Here is a 17,446-nt window from a genome sequence, read left to right as displayed (position 1 = left end):
TCAGTTTTTAACTGAATTTTTGCAGATCTGTGATACTATTAAGACTAATGGAGTAGATCCTGAAGTCTACAGGCTCATGCTTTTCTCTTTTGCTGTAAGAGACAGAGCTAGAGTGTGGTTGGACTCTCAACCCAAAGATAGCCTGAACTCTTGGGATAAGCTGGTCACGACTTTCTTAGCCAAGTTCTTTCCTCCTCAAAAGCTGAGCAAGCTTAGAGTGGATGTTCAAACCTTTAGACAGAAAGAAGGTGAATCCCTCTATGAACCTTGGGAGAGATACAAGCAATTGACCAAAAAGTGTCCTTTTGACATGCTTTCAGAATGGACCATCCTGGATATATTCTATGATGGTCTGGTCTGTCTGAATTAGCTAAAATGTCATTGGATACTTCTGCAGGTGGATCCATTCACCTAAAAAAAATGCCTGCAGAAGCTCAAGAACTCATTGACATGGTTGCTAACAACCAGTTCATGTACACTTCTAAGAGGAATCCTGTGAGTAATGGGACGCCTCAGAAGAAGGGAGTACTTGAAATTGATACTCTGAATGCCATATTGGCTCAGAATAAAATATTGACTCAGCAAGTCAATATAATTTCTCAGAGTCTGAATGGAATGCAAGCTGTATCCAACAGTACTCAAGAGGCATCTTCTGAAGAAGAAGCTTATGATCCTGAGAACCCTGCAATAGCAGAAGTAAATTACATGGGTGAACCATATGAAAATACCTATAATCCCTCATGGAAAAATCACCCAAATCTCTCATGGAAGGATCAACAAAAGCCTCAACAAGGCTTTAATAATAGTGGAAGAAACAGGTTTAGCAATAGCAAGCCTTTTCCATCATCCACTCAGCAACAGACAGAGAATTCTGAACAAAATACCTCTAATTTAGCAAACTTAGTCTCTGATCTATCTAAGGCCACTGTGAGTTTCATGAATGAAACAAGGTCCTCCATTAGAAATTTGGAAGCACAAGTGGGCCAGCTGAGTAAAAGAATCACTGAAACCCCTCCTAGTACTCTCCCAAGCAATACAGAAGAGAATCCAAAAGGAGAGTGCAAGGCCATTGACTTAATTACCATGGCCGAATCCAAGGAGGAAGGAGAGGACGTGAATCCCAAGGAGGAAGACCTCCTGGGACGTCCAGTGATCAATAAGGAGTTTCCCTTTGAGGAACCAAAGGACTCTGAGGCTCATCTAGAGACCATAGAGATTCCATTGAACCTCCTTATGCCCTTCATGAGCTCTGATGAGTATTCTTCTTCTGAAGAGAATGAGGATGTCACTGAAGAACAAGTTGCCAAGTTCCTTGGTGCAATCATGAAGCTGAATGCCAATTTATTTGGTAATGAGACTTGGGGAGATGAACCTCCCCTGTTCACCAATGAACTAAATGCATTGGATCAACTGAGATTGCCTCAGAAGAATCAGGATCCTGGAAAGTTCCTAATACCTTGTACCATAGGCACCATGACCTTTGAGAAGGCTCTATGTGACCTTGGGTCAAGAATAAACCTCATGACACTCTCTGTAATGGAGAAACTGGGAATCTTTGAGGTACAAGCTACTAAAATCTCATTAGAGATGGCAGACAATTCCAGAAAACAGGCTTATGGACAAGTAGAGGACATGTTAGTAAAGGTTGAAGGCCTTTACATCCCTGCTGATTTCATAATCCTAGATACTGGGAAAGATGAGGATGAATCCATCATCCTTGGAAGACCCTTCCTAGCCACAGCAAGAGTTGTGATTGATGTTGACAGAGGTGAATTAGTCCTTCAATTGAATGAGGACTCTCTTTTGTTTAAAACTCAAGGTTATCCTTCTGTAATCATGGAAAAGAGGCACAGTAAGCTTCTCTCAAAAGAGAGTCAACCAGAGCCCCCACAGTCAAACTCTAAGTTTGGTGTTGGGAGGCCACAACCAAACTCTAAGTTTGGTGTTGAACTCCCATATCCAAACTCTAAGTTTGGTTGGGGAGTCTCAACAATGCTCTGAACATCTGTGAGGCTCCATGAGAGCCCACTGTCAAGCTATTGACATTAAAGAAGCGCTTGTTGGGAGGCAACCCAATTTTTATTTATCTAATTTTAATTTATTTTTATTGTTATTTCATGTTTTATTAGGTTCATGATCATGTGGAGTCACAAAATAAATATAAAAATTGAAAACGGAATCAAAAACAGCAGAAGAAAAATCACACCCTGGAGGAGGATCTTACTGGCGTTTAAACGCCAGTAAGGAGCATCTGGCTGGCGTTCAACGCCAGAACAGAGCATGGATCTGGCGTTGAACGCCAGAAACAAGCAGCATCCTGGCGTTCAGACGCCAGAAATGCACAGTGAGGAAAGCTGGCACTGAACGCCAGAAACAAGCATGGAACTGGCGTTCAACGCCAGAAATATACTGCATCTGGGCGCTGAACGCCCAGAACAAGCATCAATTCGGCGTTTAAATGCCAGAATTGCCTACAAAGGCATTTTACATGCCTAATGGGTGCAGGGATGCAAATCCTTGACACTTCAGGATCTGTGGACCCACAGGATCCCCACCTACCACCACTCACTCTCTTTCCTCTTCTCAATGTTCATCCTCTCTTCCCAATAAACACTCTTCCCCAAAACTCTTCACCAATCACCTCAATCTCTCTTCCCTATTATCACTTCACCACTCACATCCATCCACTCTTTCCCATAAACCTACCTCATAAACTTCACCTACCTTCAAAATTCAAAAATCAATTTCCCACCCAAACCCACCCTATATGGCCGAAACTAAACCCCCCTCCCCTCCCTATATAAATCCCTCCATTCTTCCTCATTTTCACACAACACAACCCTCTCTTCCCCTTCTTGGCCGAATACACCTCTCCCTCCTTTCCTCCATATTTTCTTCTTCTTCTTCATCTATTCTCTCTTTTCTTGCTCGAGGGCGAGCAATATTCTAAGTTTGGTGTGGTAAAAGCATAGCTTTTTGTTTTCTCCATTACCATTGATGGCACCTAAGACCGGAGAATCCTCTAGAAAAAGGAAAGGGAAGACAAAAGCTTCCACCTCCGAGTCATGGGAGATGGAAAGATTCATCTCCAAAGCTCATCAAGACCACTTATATGATGTTGTGGCCAAGAAGAAGGTGATCCCCGGGGTCCCTTTCAAACTCAAGAGAAATGAGTATCCGGAGATCCGACATGAGATCCAAAGAAGAGGTTGGGAAGTTCTAACAAACCCCATCCAACAAGTCGGGATCCTAATGGTTCAAGAGTTCTATGCCAATGCATGGATCACTAAGAACCATGATCAAAGTAAGAACCCGAACCCAAAGAATTATCTCACCATGGTTCGGGGGAAATACTTAGATTTTAGTCCGAAAAATGTGAGGTTGGAGTTTGACTTGCCTATGATGCAAGGAGATGCACGCCCCTACACTAGAAGGGTCAACTTTGATCAAAGGTTGGACCAAGTCCTCATGGACATATGTGTGGAAGGATCTCAATGGAAGATGGACTCAAAAGGCAAACCGGTTCAACTTAGAAGACTGGACCTTAAGCCTGTGGCTAGAGGATGGTTGGAGTTCATCCAACGCTCCATCATCCCCACTAGCAACTGATCTGAAGTTACTGTGGATCGGGCCATCATGATCCATAGCATCATGATTGGAGAGGAAGTAGAAGTTCATGAAGTCATCTCCCTTGAACTCTACAAAATAGTCGAAAAGTCCTCCCCCTTGGCAAGGCTAGCTTTCCCTCATTTTATTTTCCATCTATGTTACTCAGCTGGAGCTTTCATAGAAGGAGACATTCCCATTGAGGAAGAGAAGCCCATCACTAAGAAAAGGATGGAGCAAACAAGAGAGCCCACTCATGGAGCTCAAAAAACGTATGAGGAAGCTCACCATCAAGAAATCCCTGAGATACCTCAAGGGATGCACTTTCCTCCACAGAATTTTTGGGAGCAAATTAACACCTCCCTAGGAGAATTAAGTTCCAACATGGGACAATTAAGGGTGGAATATCAAGAGCACTCCATCATCCTTCATGAAATTAGAGAAGATCAAAAAGCAATGAGGGAGGAGCAACAAAGACAAGGAAGAGACATAGAAGAGCTCAAGGACATCATTGGTTCCTCAAGGAAAAAATGCCACCATCACTAAGGTGGACTCATTCCTTGTTCTTACATTCTCTGTTTTTCGTTTTCTTTATGTTAAGTGCTTACCCATGTTTGTGTCTTCATTACATGATCATTAGTATTTAGTAACTATGTCTTAAAGTTATGAATGTCCTATGAATCCATCACCTCTCTTAAATGAAAACTGTTTTAATTCAAAAGAACAAGAAGTACATGAGTTTCGAATTTATCCTTGAACTTAGTTTAATTATATTGATGTGGTGACAATACTTTTTGTTTTCTGAATGAATGCTTGAACAGTGCATATGTCTTTTGAAGTTGTTGTTTAAGAATGTTAAATATGTTGGCTCTTGAAAGAATGATGACAATGAGACATGTTATTTGATAATCTGAAAAATCATAAAAATGATTCTTGAAGCAAGAAAAAGCAATGAATACAAAAGCTTGCAGAAAAAAATAATAGAAAAAAAATAGCAAAAAAAAAGAGAAAAAACAAGCAGAAAAAGCCAAAAGCTCTTAAAACCAAGAGGCAAGAGCAAAAAGCCAATAACCCTTAAAACCAAAAGGTAAGGGTAAATAAAAAGGATCCCAAGGCTTTGAGCATCAGTGGATAGGAGGGCCTAAAGGAATAAAATCCTGGCCTAAGCGGCTAAACCAATCTGTCCCTAACCATGTGCTTGTGGCGTGAAGGTGTCAAGTGAAAACTTGAGACTGAGCGGTTAAAGTCAAGGTCCAAAGCAAAAGAAGAGTGTGCTTAAGAACCTTGGACACCTCTAATTGGGAACTTTAGCAAAGCTGAGTCACAATCTGAAAAGGTTCACCCAATTATGTGTCTGTGGCATTTATGTATCCGGTGGTAATACTGGAAAACAAAGTGCTTAGGGCCACGACCAAGACTCATAAAGTAGTTGTGTTCAAGAATCAACATACCGAACTAGGAGAATCAATAACACTATCTAAACTCTGAGTTCCTATAGATGCCAATCATTCTGAACCTCAATGGATAAAGTGAGATGCCAAAACTATTCAAAAGGCAAAAAGTTACAAGTCCCGCTCATCTGATTGGAGCTATGTTTCATTGATAGTTTGGAATTTATAGTATATTCTCTTCTTTTTATCCTATTTGATTTTCAGTTGCTTGGGGACAAGCAACAATTTAAGTTTGGTGTTGTGATGAGCGGATAATTTATACGCTTTTTGGCATTGTTTTTAGTATGTTTTTAGTAGAATCTAGTTACTTTTAGGGATGTTTTCATTAGTTTTTATGTTAAATTCACATTTCTGGACTTTACTATGAGTTTGTGTGTTTTTCTGTGATTTCAAGTACTTTCTGGCTGAAATTGAGGGACTTGAGCAAAAATCAGATTCAGAGGTTGAAGAAGGACTGCTGATGCTGTTGGATTCTGACCTCCCTGCACTCAAAGTGGAGTTTCTGGAGCTACAGAACTCAAAATGGCGCGCTTCCAATTGCGTTGGAAAGTAGACATCCAGGGCTTTCCAGCAATATATAATAGTCTATACTTTGGCCGAGTTTAGACGATGCAAAAAGGCGTTGAACGCCAGTTCTACGCTGCAGTCTGGAGTTAAACGCCAGAAACACGTCACGAACCAGAGTTGAACGCCAAAAACACGTCACAACTTGGCGTTCAACTCCAGAAGAAGCCTCTTCACGTGTAAACTTCAAGTTCAGCCCAAGCAGACACCAAGTGGGCCCCGGAAGTGGATTTATGCATCAATTACTTACTTCTGTAAACCCTAGTAGCTAGTTTAGTATAAATAGGACTTTTTACTATTTTATTGACATCTTCGGATCATCTTATGATTTTTTAGTTCATCTTTAGATCATATTGATCACGTTTGGGGGCTGGCCTCTCGGCCATGCCTGAACCTTCATCACTTATGTATTTTCAACGGTAGAGTTTCTACACTCCATAGATTAAGGTGTGGAGCTCTGCTATTCCTCATGATTTAATGCAAAGTACTACTGTTTCTCTATTCAATTCAACTTATTCCGCTTCTAAGATATTCATTCACACTTCAATATGAATGTGATGAACGTGACAATCATCATCATTCCCCTATGAACGCGTGCCTGACAACCACTTCCGTTCCACCTTAGATTGAATGAGTATCTCTTGGATCTCTTAATCAGAATCTTCGTGGTATAAGCTAGATTGATAGCGGCATTCATGAGAATCCGAAAAGTCTAAACCTTGTCTGTGGTATTCCGAGTAGGATTCAGGGATTGAATGACTGTGACGAACTTCAAACTCGCGAGTGCTGGGCGTAGTGACAGACGCAAAAGGAGGGTGAATCCTATTCCAGTATGATCGAGAACCTCAGATGATTAGCCGTGTTGTGACAGAGCATTTGGACCTTTTTCACAAGAGGATGGGATGTAGCCATTGACAACGGTGATGCCCTTACATAAAGTTTGCCATGGAAAGGAGTAGGACTCATTGGATGAAGACAGCAAGAAAGCAGAAGTTCAGAAGAACGAAAGCATCTCTATACGCTTATCTGAAATTCTCACCAATGAATTACATAAGTACTTCTATCTTTATTTTCTATTTATTTATTATTATTATTCGAAAACTCCATAACCATTTGATATCCGCCTGACTGAGATTTACAAGATGACCACAGCTTGCTTCATACCAACAATCTCTGTGGGATCGACCTTTACTCACGTAAGGTTTTATTACTTGGACGACCCAGTGCACTTGCTGGTTAGTTGTGTGAAGTTGTGAAGTTATGTTTGGACCATGGTGTTGTGCACCAGTTTTTGGCACCATTGCCAGGGAGAGAACGAACAACAAATTTTACAACCTCAGAGTAACAATTTCGCATATCAAGAACCCAACTTTGATGAAAGAATGAAGGGTGAGAATGATCCTGACGAGCTACTAAATGGTTTATGCTTGGAAGGCAGAGACTGGAAAAGAGATTTAGATGGGGATCCAAGCTACTTGAAGAGGATTGATCTCATACCTGAGGCCAAAGATTGGTATGAGATAGTAAGAAGATCCACACTCTCTACTGGAAAAACTTCAGAGGTTACAATAAAGAGAGCAATTCTGACATATTACGTACTCAAGGGAGGAGAAATCAATGTCCCACAACTCATAGCAGATAGCATTGACGAGACGGATTTCTATCGGTAAAGAATTTTTATTAAAATAACCACGTTGCAAGTATAGTTTCTAAACCAACAGAGAATCCGTTCGTACAAAAGTTTTGGTTGTCACTTAAGCAAACCCAATAAAATTTATAACCGAAGTATTTAAACCTCGGGCCGTCTCTCAAGGAATTTCAGGGAGGTGTATTTATTATTGGTTATGAAAAAGGGTATGTTTTTGAGTTTTTGAAATAGGGAACAAGTAATTTAAATGGCAGGAAAAATAAATCAATAATTAAGAAAATCTCTTGGCAAGGTATGAGAACTGGAAATCCTATCCTAGTTATCCTTATCAGGTGTGATGAGAATTGTGGTTGCTTGACGTTAGGATTTTTGCCAGTAAAGAATGTCATAAAAACAGTTGCGTTGTAGATATAGTCTCTAAACCGACAAAAATCCCTTAGTACAAACGTTTTGGGTGTCACAAGTAACAAACCCCTTAAAAATTGTTAACCGAGTATTCAAACATCGGGTCGTCTTCTCAAGGAACTGCGAGGAAGTATGTTCTTATTATTGGCTATAAAGGTTGTAATCGGGGTTTAGAAGATGAGAAGCAAGTAATTTAAATGACAAGTAAAGTAAATGGCAATTAAAATAAATAAATACTATAAAGCATACTTTTGGCAAGGTAAGAGAAGTTGGAGGTCCAACGTAGTTATCTCTCTCTACTAGAATGAAAGTTGAATCTAAACTCCACTTGGTCAACCTTTACTAGGGTAAAAGAAAGTCAAGGGACTAATTAAATTGACCTTTGAATCCTATTTATTTCCTAAGAAAATGTTGGGATTACTTAAGTTCAACTCAATTAGCAAGATAACGATTATCAATTATATTGAGATTAATAACTGTTGAGTTACTGAATTCTTAACCAGAACCAAAAGGGGAAAAAGTAAAATTGATAGAATAATAAAAATATCCTTAGATGGGAAGCAATGGTAACTTAATTCAAAGAGAACAATCATAGACTGAAAATACCTCAATTATCATTAATTCAAAGAACAATCTGTGATATGGCATAATTCATAAATCAAATTATAATAATCAATTCAAATGTTGGAATAAATAAAACTAAAATAAAAGAACATTAAACCTGGGATCCAGAGTTACTCTTAAAATAAGAAGAAATCCTAAATCCTAAAAGAGAGAGAGAGAAGATCTCCCTCTCAACTAAATCTAAATCATTGAAAAGTAAAATATGCGAGCTCTTTTTTGAATGGATGCATTCCCACACTTTATAACCTCTGGTCTATGCTGTCTGTACTTGGATCTGGGCCAAAAAGGGCTTCAGAATTCGCTGGGGGCGTATTCTGTAAATTCTGATGCGTGGCCTCTGTCACGCGTCCGCGTGGGTCACGCGGTCGCGTCATCTGGAGCTTTTTCTTTCCACGCTGTCGCGTTAGTCACGCGTCCGCGTCGTGGGTGTTCTACTCAAGGCGCGCGGTCGCGTCAGTCATGCGGCCGCGTCGCTGCTTCTTTGCTTCTGGCACGCGATCGCGTCGTCCATGCGATCGCGTGAACACCAGTTTCCTTCAAAGCTCCGTTTTGCCTTCTCCTTCCATTTTTGTATGTTTCTTTTTCCATCCTCTAAGTCATTCTGCCTTAGAAAATCTGAAACTACTCAACACACTAATCACGGCATCGAATGGAAATAAAGGTAATTAAAATAATTAATTTTAAAGCATAGGAAACATGTTTTTCACAATATGACATAATAAGGAAGGGAAAGTAAAACCATGCAATTAATGTGAATAAGTAGGTGAAGGATTGTATAAATCACTCAAATTAAGCACAAAAGTACTCATGAAATATGGGTTTATCAACCTCCCCACACTTAAACACTAGCATGTCCTCATGCTAAATCCAAGATAAATAATTAAGGTTAAAGTGATGGAATGTCATGCAATGCAACCTAATCTAAATGCAACGACCTAAATGAATGATGCATCATGCAACTCTAAATTATTCACTTATATAATAAGCTTACATGTAGTCAAATTATTTCACATTCTCAAGGATATATATATATATATATATATATATATATATATATATATATATATATATATATATATATATATATATATATATATATATATATATATATATATCTAACCCTCAAATAATAAAGCATGTTTTTGCAGATGAGATGAGAGAAAAAAAAACTTGCAAGACAATCAGAGATAAATGTTAATGAGCTTTTGAACCCTCACTAGATTTTGTGTTTTCTCTATAATCACTCAGTGTTTATTGTGTTAATCACTCTATTCTTCTTTTTATTCTTCCTTTCTATAACTTTGTTTTTCGTCTAACCAATCAACAATTATAGAACATAGTCATACCAAAACTCATGAGGTCTTTAATTAAGGTTGTAATGGGGTCAAGGCAAAGGGTAAGGATAAGTGAGCTAATAAGTGAATCCTTAATTAGACTAAGATCTCACCTAACATACATACTTAGTAAAACAATGCTTCTTTACCTACTCTCCCTATTTTCTTGCTTTTGATGTCACATGCTCATGTTTCAATTCTTGTTTTTATCCCATGTGCATTGCTTTTTATTTTGCATTGGGGAGTTCTTTTTTGTATCCCCTTATTTACATGCTTGAAAACTAACTTTTTTTTTTGAATACACATGGTAATTTTAATTAATTTGAATTTTCATGAGCCTGCTTCCCAAAATTTTGAGTTGCTTTATTCTTTTCAATTTTTCTACCTTTTGTCTTTATCAACTATGTTCCCAATAAGTTTCCCACATTTTACTCTATTTATAATTTTCTATCTTAAGCTAACCAAGGATTCACTTGGGATTTTCTTTTGTTTTTCTGCTTAAGGCTAGTAATTTGGCTAAAATAGAATAGGGGGTTTTAAAAAGCTCAAAGGGGGCTAACAAAGGTGATGTAAAAGGTAGGCTAATTTTAGGTAAGTGAGCTAAGATCAAATGATGGCCTCAATCATTATTTTGAGATGTACCTAAATTCTATAATCGGACATATAGACTTAAAACAAAGTAAAGAACACCAGAATAAGAAAGAAGGTTGGAACACACAGGAATAAAATTATGATTTGAATGTAACCATATAGTTAAGCTCAAAACTCACTGGCTATGTGTTCTCTAGCTGAAAAATCATTTATCACTTATGTATGTCATGCAGGTTTAGTTAAAAATTCTCATTATTCTCTTAAAAAGTAATTTAGGGTAGCCTTTGAAGTTTTAATGTTTCTCCTTGATGAAATGTTGTCAGTTTAACTACATCATGTAATGCTATATATACAAGGTTTTATGGATCTAAATCTATTATGTTCAAGTTCCTAGCTTACTCTTTTTTATATTTGTCAATTTAAACTAAGCTATAACTAAGCTATCTTATGTAAAAAGGGTAAACTATACTAATTGATCCACTAATAAGTTAGAATTGCAAACTAAACTAAATAACTAAAATGAACTAAATAACTAAAATATGAACAAAAAATGCAAAATGCAGAAAATAGAGTAAAATACACAAGTAGCAATGTATAAGTACTCAGAAAATAACAATAAAAGAAAAAGAGGAAAATACAGAAAAATATCCAAAATAAAAGAAAAAGTATGTAGTAGTTCACCAAAATAAACGCCAGAGATGGCGACCTCCCCACACTTAAAATGAAGCATCGTCCCCGATGCTCAATCAAGCCAGGTGTGAAGGAGTGTCATCACTGGTAGGGATGGTAGCTGGGGTCTCTGTGGCAGTGGTGGGCTGAGAGTCTGGCTGCTGTAGAGGGGGATTGACTGGAGCAGGATCTCCGGATCTGCAGCCTCAAGATGATGTGGGGCCTCCTGCTGTGGTGTAGCGTGCTCTGTGCCTGCCTGCTGATGAGTCTCCGCCTGGGAATGAGGCTCCTCCTCGTGCTCATCCTCCTCCTCCTCTGATGCCTCTGATGGTGTGTCGGGCTCGGAGGGGATGTCGGTGCCCTGTCTGATCATCAGCTTCAGATGGAAATAGCGTCGCCTGCTGCAGCGCTCTAATCTCTCATACCGGTGCCTGTTACGGTGCTCCATCTGATCAAGCTGGCGGAATAGACGGTGCACGAGGCGATAAACCGGCTCAGAGGCGGGTGGAGGTGCAGTGGTGGCAGCTGGGGCAGCTGTGGATGAAGAGGGTCCAGCAGACGGAGGGACTGTCTCATCAGTAGCAGTGACAGGTGGTGGTCTATAGCCCAAAGCAAGGAAGTTCCTGCTGTGAGGGATGATCTTCCTGCAGTCCGCCGCTGGTGGTCGCTCATCGGCATCCTCCCAAGGCACATCAGCCTGACGGCCTAGCCGTGTAACCAGATAAGGAAAGGGGAGGGTGCCTCGGACGTGGACCCTGGCCATATAATGCCGGATAAAACGAGGCAAGTACAGGTCCTTACCCTCCAGCACACACCAGAGGAGGGTGATCATGGCAACCGGGATCTCAGTCTCATGAGTACTCGACATCACATAGTTGCTCAAGATCTGATGCCATAGCCGAGCCTCATCATTCAAGTACACTCTCTTGATCCCTTTAGGCATAATGGTGTCCTAACCCATCTCCCAAGAAACAGCAGGGTCGAGAGCTATCCGTGCCTTCACAGCATCCCAATCAAACCGCATCTGGCCCATGTCCTCCTCAGCCTGTGCATAACCATCTGGCTGATCGGACTTGGCTGGGAGCTGGAGAATGGTCTCTATGGCCTCCTCAGTGACCAGAATTTGCTTTCCCCTCAGGTTCACTATATCTAGGGTAGTAAGGTAGTAGTTGCAATAGAATTCCCGGACCCAAGATGCATTGACCTCTGTCAGTGGACTCTCCAGAAAGAACCAGCCCCTTTGCTTGATTTGCTCAGTGGTGTATTGCTGGAGGGCTTCTGGAATCTTCAAGGTACGTTCAAGGTATAGATTTCTGGAGTTTGCAAAAGTTGGGTACTTCAGCTCACAGTACCGGTTTGCAAATTTTATAGGATCAGTCGAAGGGAGCAGCTGGTCAGCTTTTTCCTGCTGTGTGAAGTTCTTCTCCCGCCATGAGGAATCGTGCATTAGAGAAATGATGGACTGGGAGGAATCTCCTCTCTTGCGCTTGCCAGTAGCCTTGCCTTTGTCTTTCCTTTGTGGGGCAGACATCCTGAAAAATAGAAAACCAGGAAATGGATAAAATAGGAAAGCAAATAGGCAATTTAAACAAAGAAAACTCAAAGCGGTAATGGAGAAATAGAATAAGGAAAATGAGTAATTGAAATGTGATTGAATTAATGTTAAATGGAAAGAAAAAAATCAATATGCCATAGTGAGAAAGTTAGAGGAAGTGAAAGTAATCATAAAAGAGATCAAGAGGGTGAGTATGGTAAAAAGAAATTAGTAAATTAAAATTAGTGAGTTAGGAAAGTAAGTGGCATAGAAAAAAAAAAGAAAATTCCATATAACAAGGATTCACAGGTAAGAATAGAAGTACTCATAATCGAATAAAGAAAACAGGGTGATGCTGATTCGAATAGAAATAAAGAAATCAGAAATTGGAATCAGTGAATCACAAATGCAGGTTATGAACCAGGAAATTAAAGAGGATAAAAAAGTGGCCCTAGCATTCATGTAATGGTTCGGGGGAAGCAGAGTAAAACAGAGTTGCCAAACCAAAACAAGAATGAAAACAATTTTCAAAAAAATTGGGCAGCATTCCGGCTAAAATTGGATTGTCCCAGAAAATAAACAGCAATTATATCAGTTCATATGATTAAAAAATCAAGCTGCATGTACATAGATATAAAATAAACATAAAAACTCAATGTAAACAGCAGCAACATACAAGAAAGTAGCATATGAATCATGATTATAGCAGCAACAGATTTGCACATAGGATAAAACAAAAGTAAGAACAGTGCAAGTAAACAGACCTAGATCCACTAACCACAGCCTAAGCTACCTAACAACCTAAAAATCAACTACAACATGCAAGTCTAGCTATCCTAATCATGAATATAAACGGAATAAAAAATACAGAAAAGTGACGAACGGATAAAAAGGGTTGCGTGTTGCAGAACTTGGTAAGCGGAAGGGGTGGAACAGGGAAGAAGGTGGCTGTGGCGGCGTCCGGCACGGTGGTGGTGCACAGCGTCGCGGTGGCGGCTGAGGGAGGTATTAGGGTTAGTGAGAGAGGAAGAGGATAGGGGAAGGGGAGGGGTGGTTGTTGCTGGCTGAAGGGGTGGGTGGCGGAGAGGGGGGCGCGGCTGGATGGCCGGCGGTGGCTGGGCGGTGCTCGCGGAGGTGGTTGTGGTGAAGAGGGGAGGAGAGAGGAAGAAGGAAGAAGAGAGAAGGGGAGGGGTGGTACGGCGGCGACGTCTGGGCGGTGGTGGCGTCGGGGTGGTGGCGTGGTGGCTGGGGGAAGAAGAACAGAGAAGGAGAAGAGGGTTGGGGGTGAGGGGGGGCTGCGCGACTAATAGGGTTCGCGTGGCTGGGGGGTTATATTTTCGAATCCAAGCTGCCGCGTGGGGCACGCGGTCGCGTGGTTGGGGTGAAAATGGGGGGGATGCGATCGCGTGGGTCGGCGATCGCGTCGCTGGAATTCGTGCTAAACGCACGACTCCAGTGCCGTTTCAGCGCAACTCTCTGTCTCCTTTTTGGGGTGATATACAATCCATGCGACGCGATCGCGTCGCTCACGCGGTCGCGTGGGATTGGTATTGGGTAAGTGACGCGATCGCATGGGGCATGCGATCGCGTGGGCCAATTTATGCGAAACGCACAAGAGCCGCATGATTCCAACCCAACTTTCTGTTCGTTGGATCCTTACGCCGATATATATATCACGCGGCCGCGTGGGTGACGCGGTCGCATGGGTGGTGTTTTTCGCGATATGACGCGATCGCATGGGGCATGCGGTCGCGTCGTGCTCCCCTTTTTTTTATGCATGAAAAATGCAGAATCCAATGATTCACATGAATGCTATGCATGATTCCAGGTTTAATAAATTAAAATGAAAAAGGGAAAAAAATGAAAGCAATTAACAGGAAATAAATTGAAAAAGAAGCGACCATACCATGGTGGGTTGTCTCCCACCTAGCACTTTTAGTTAAAGTCCTTAAGTTGGACATTGGAGGAGTATCCTGTTATGGTGGTTTATATTTAAATTCGTCTAAAAATCTCCACCAGTGCTTGGAATGCCGATAGCCTCCGGGGTCCCAAACTAGGCATGTAAAGCTTCTGAGCAGCTTCAAACGGATATTCAGCCTCCCGGGATGATGAATGTCAGAATATAATTCATGATCCCAAGCTGTGTTTTTAGATCCGCCTCCATTTTGATTTGTAAGTTTCCATTCGGGCGGGTTAAAAAGTAGAATCTCACCGTGGTGACCAAACGTTCTCCGTGATCCATGCAATTGAGCATGATACCAATCCGTGTACTTCGAGGTGAAGCGTGGAACCTTATTGAACCTGGTGCACCACCTCTGAGTACGAGCCAATTCCCTCTTACTCTTAAAGCCGCAGAGAGCTCTAAGTTGGCCATCTGTTTCAAGCAAACCATATTCAAGTGAATAAGTAAAATTATAAGTTAAGGATTGTACCCACTTGAAGCTTGTATTAGGTGGTAATGGCCTTGGGACAGGTGTTTTTGGTGGTTCTGCAAGTTCCGTTTCCTTGTGCTCTTCTGTGAATTCTTCCACTTCCTTGCAAAGATCTTCAATTGTATCTGTATCCTGGTCAAAGTCTTCCATGTCTTCCTCAACACTTGAGTCATAGATTGGAGGTTGAGAGAAATCTACCTCCGCATCATCTTCATATTCACTAGGGGAAAATTCTTCGATTTCAGAAAATTCACTTGCGGACGCAAGTTCATCACTAGGAGAACTAGACTTGTGACTATCATTATCAAGGAAATTTGCTTCTTGGATTATTCCGTCTAATTCTTCGTAAACGACTTGCCTTGGAGATTGTACGGTATCCTCCTTAGCATCAACTGTAGCATCATGGACGGAGTTTTCCTCAATTCTGGATTCCCAAGGAAGTTCAGCATCTCCTAGATCTTCAACCAACTCTTCTTCTTGAACAATGACAGCTTCTTCCACTTGTTCTAGTACGAATTCATTCTCTGTCTTGTCCACTGGAGTCTCTAGTATTTCTTTCATGCTACGCTCTTCATCGGGCTGTCCACATGGAGCTCTGGTTGATCCTTATATATTTGAGCGCCTAGTGGCCCATTGAATTAGTAAGATTTTATTACTTGGACGACCCTTACTCACGTAAGGTTTTATTACTTGGACGACCCAGTGCACTTGCTGGTTAGTTGTGCGAAGTTGTGAAGTTATGTTTGGACCATGGTGTTGTGCACCAGTTTTTGGCGCCATTGCCAGGGAGAGAACGAACAATAAATTTTACAACCTCAGAGTAACAATTTCGCATATCAAGAACCCAGCTTTGATGAAAGAATGAAGGGTGAGAATGATCCTGACGAGCTACTAAATGGTTTATGCTTGGAAGGCAGAGACTGGAAAAGAGATTTAGATGGGGATCCAAGCTACTTGAAGAGGATTGATCTCATACCTGAGGCCAAAGGTTGGTATGAGATAGTAAGAAGATCCACACTCTCTACTGGAAAAACTTCAGAGGTTACAATAAAGAGAGCAATTCTGACATATTACGTACTCAAGGGAGGAGAAATCAATGTCCCACAACTCATAGCAGATAGCATTGACGAGATGGATTTCTATCGGTAAAGAATTTTTATTAAAATAATCACGTTGCAAATATAGTTTCTAAACCAATAGAGAATCCTTTCGTACAAAAGTTTTGGTTGTCACTTAAGCAAACCCAATAAAATTTATAACCGAAGTATTTAAACCTCGGGCCATCTCTCAAGGAATTTCAGGGAGGTGTATTTATTATTGGTTATGAAAAAGGGTATGTTTTTGAGTTTTTGAAATAGGGAACAAGTAATTTAAATGGCAGGAAAAATAAATCAATAATTAAGAAAATCTCTTGGCAAGGTATGAGAACTGGAAATCCTATCATAGTTATCCTTATCAGGTGTGATGAGAATTGTGGTTGCTTGACGTTAGGATTTTTGCCAGTAAAGAATGTCATAAAAACAGTCGCGTTGTAGATATAGTCTCTAAACCGACAAAAATCCCTTCGTACAAACGTTTTGGGTGTCACAAGTAACAAACCCCTTAAAAATTGTTAACCGAGTATTCAAACCTCGGGTCGTCTTCTCAAGGAACTGCGAGGAAGTATGTTCTTATTATTGGCTATAAAGGTTGTAATCGGGGTTTAGAAGATGAGAAGCAAGTAATTTAAATGACAAGTAAAGTAAATGGCAATTAAAATAAATAAATACTATAAAGCAGACTTTTGGCAAGGTAAGAGAAGTTGGAGGTCCAACGTAGTTATCTCTCTCTACTAGAATGAAAGTTGAATCTAAACTCCACTTGGTCAACCTTTACTAGGGTAAAGGAAAGTCAAGGGACTAATTAAATTGACCTTTGAATCCTATTTATTTCCTAAGAAAATGTTGGGATTACTTAAGTTCAACTCAATTAGCAAGATAACGATTATCAATTATATTGAGATTAATAACTGTTGAGTTACTGAATTCTTAACCAGAACCAAAAGGAGAAAAAGTAAAATTGATAGAATAATAAAAATATCCTTAGATGGGAAGCAATGGTAACTTAATTCAAAGAGAACAATCATAGACTGAAAATACCTCAATTATCATTAATTCAAAGAACAATCTGTGACATGGCATAATTCATAAATCAAATTATAATAATTAATTCAAATGTTGGAATAAATAAAACAAAAATAAAAGAACATTAAACCTGGGATCCAGAGTTACTCTTAAAACAAGAAGAAATCCTAAATCCTAAAAGAGAGAGAGAGAAGATCTCCCTCTCAACTAAATCTAAATCATTGAAAAGTAAAATATGTGAGCTCTCTTTTGAATGGATGCATTCCCACACTTTATAACCTCTGGTATATGCTGTCTGTACTTGGATCTGGGCCAAAAAGGGCTTCAGAATTCGCTGGGGACGTATTTTGTAAATTCTGATGCGTGGCCTCTGTCACGCGTCCGTGTGAGTCACGCGGTCGCGTTATCTGGAGCTTTTTCTTTCCACGCGGTCGCGTCAGTCACGCGTCCGCGTCGTGGGTGTTC

General features: G+C 40.4%; 1 non-coding gene across 1 annotated transcript; it reads right to left on the bottom strand.

Annotated features, from left to right (window-relative positions):
• Positions 1-208: 208 nt before the first annotated feature.
• Positions 209-316, bottom strand: LOC112724514 (small nucleolar RNA R71). The gene has a single exon (XR_003163673.1). It is a non-coding gene; the product is annotated as a small nucleolar RNA R71 (small nucleolar RNA).
• Positions 317-17,446: the final 17,130 nt, after the last annotated feature.

Source organism: Arachis hypogaea, chromosome 11 (assembly GCF_003086295.3).
Source record: "Arachis hypogaea cultivar Tifrunner chromosome 11, arahy.Tifrunner.gnm2.J5K5, whole genome shotgun sequence".
NCBI classification, from domain to species: Eukaryota; Viridiplantae; Streptophyta; class Magnoliopsida; order Fabales; family Fabaceae; genus Arachis; species Arachis hypogaea.
Note: the sequence above shows the minus strand (reverse complement) of the source record. Positions and strands in the feature narration are given on the sequence as shown.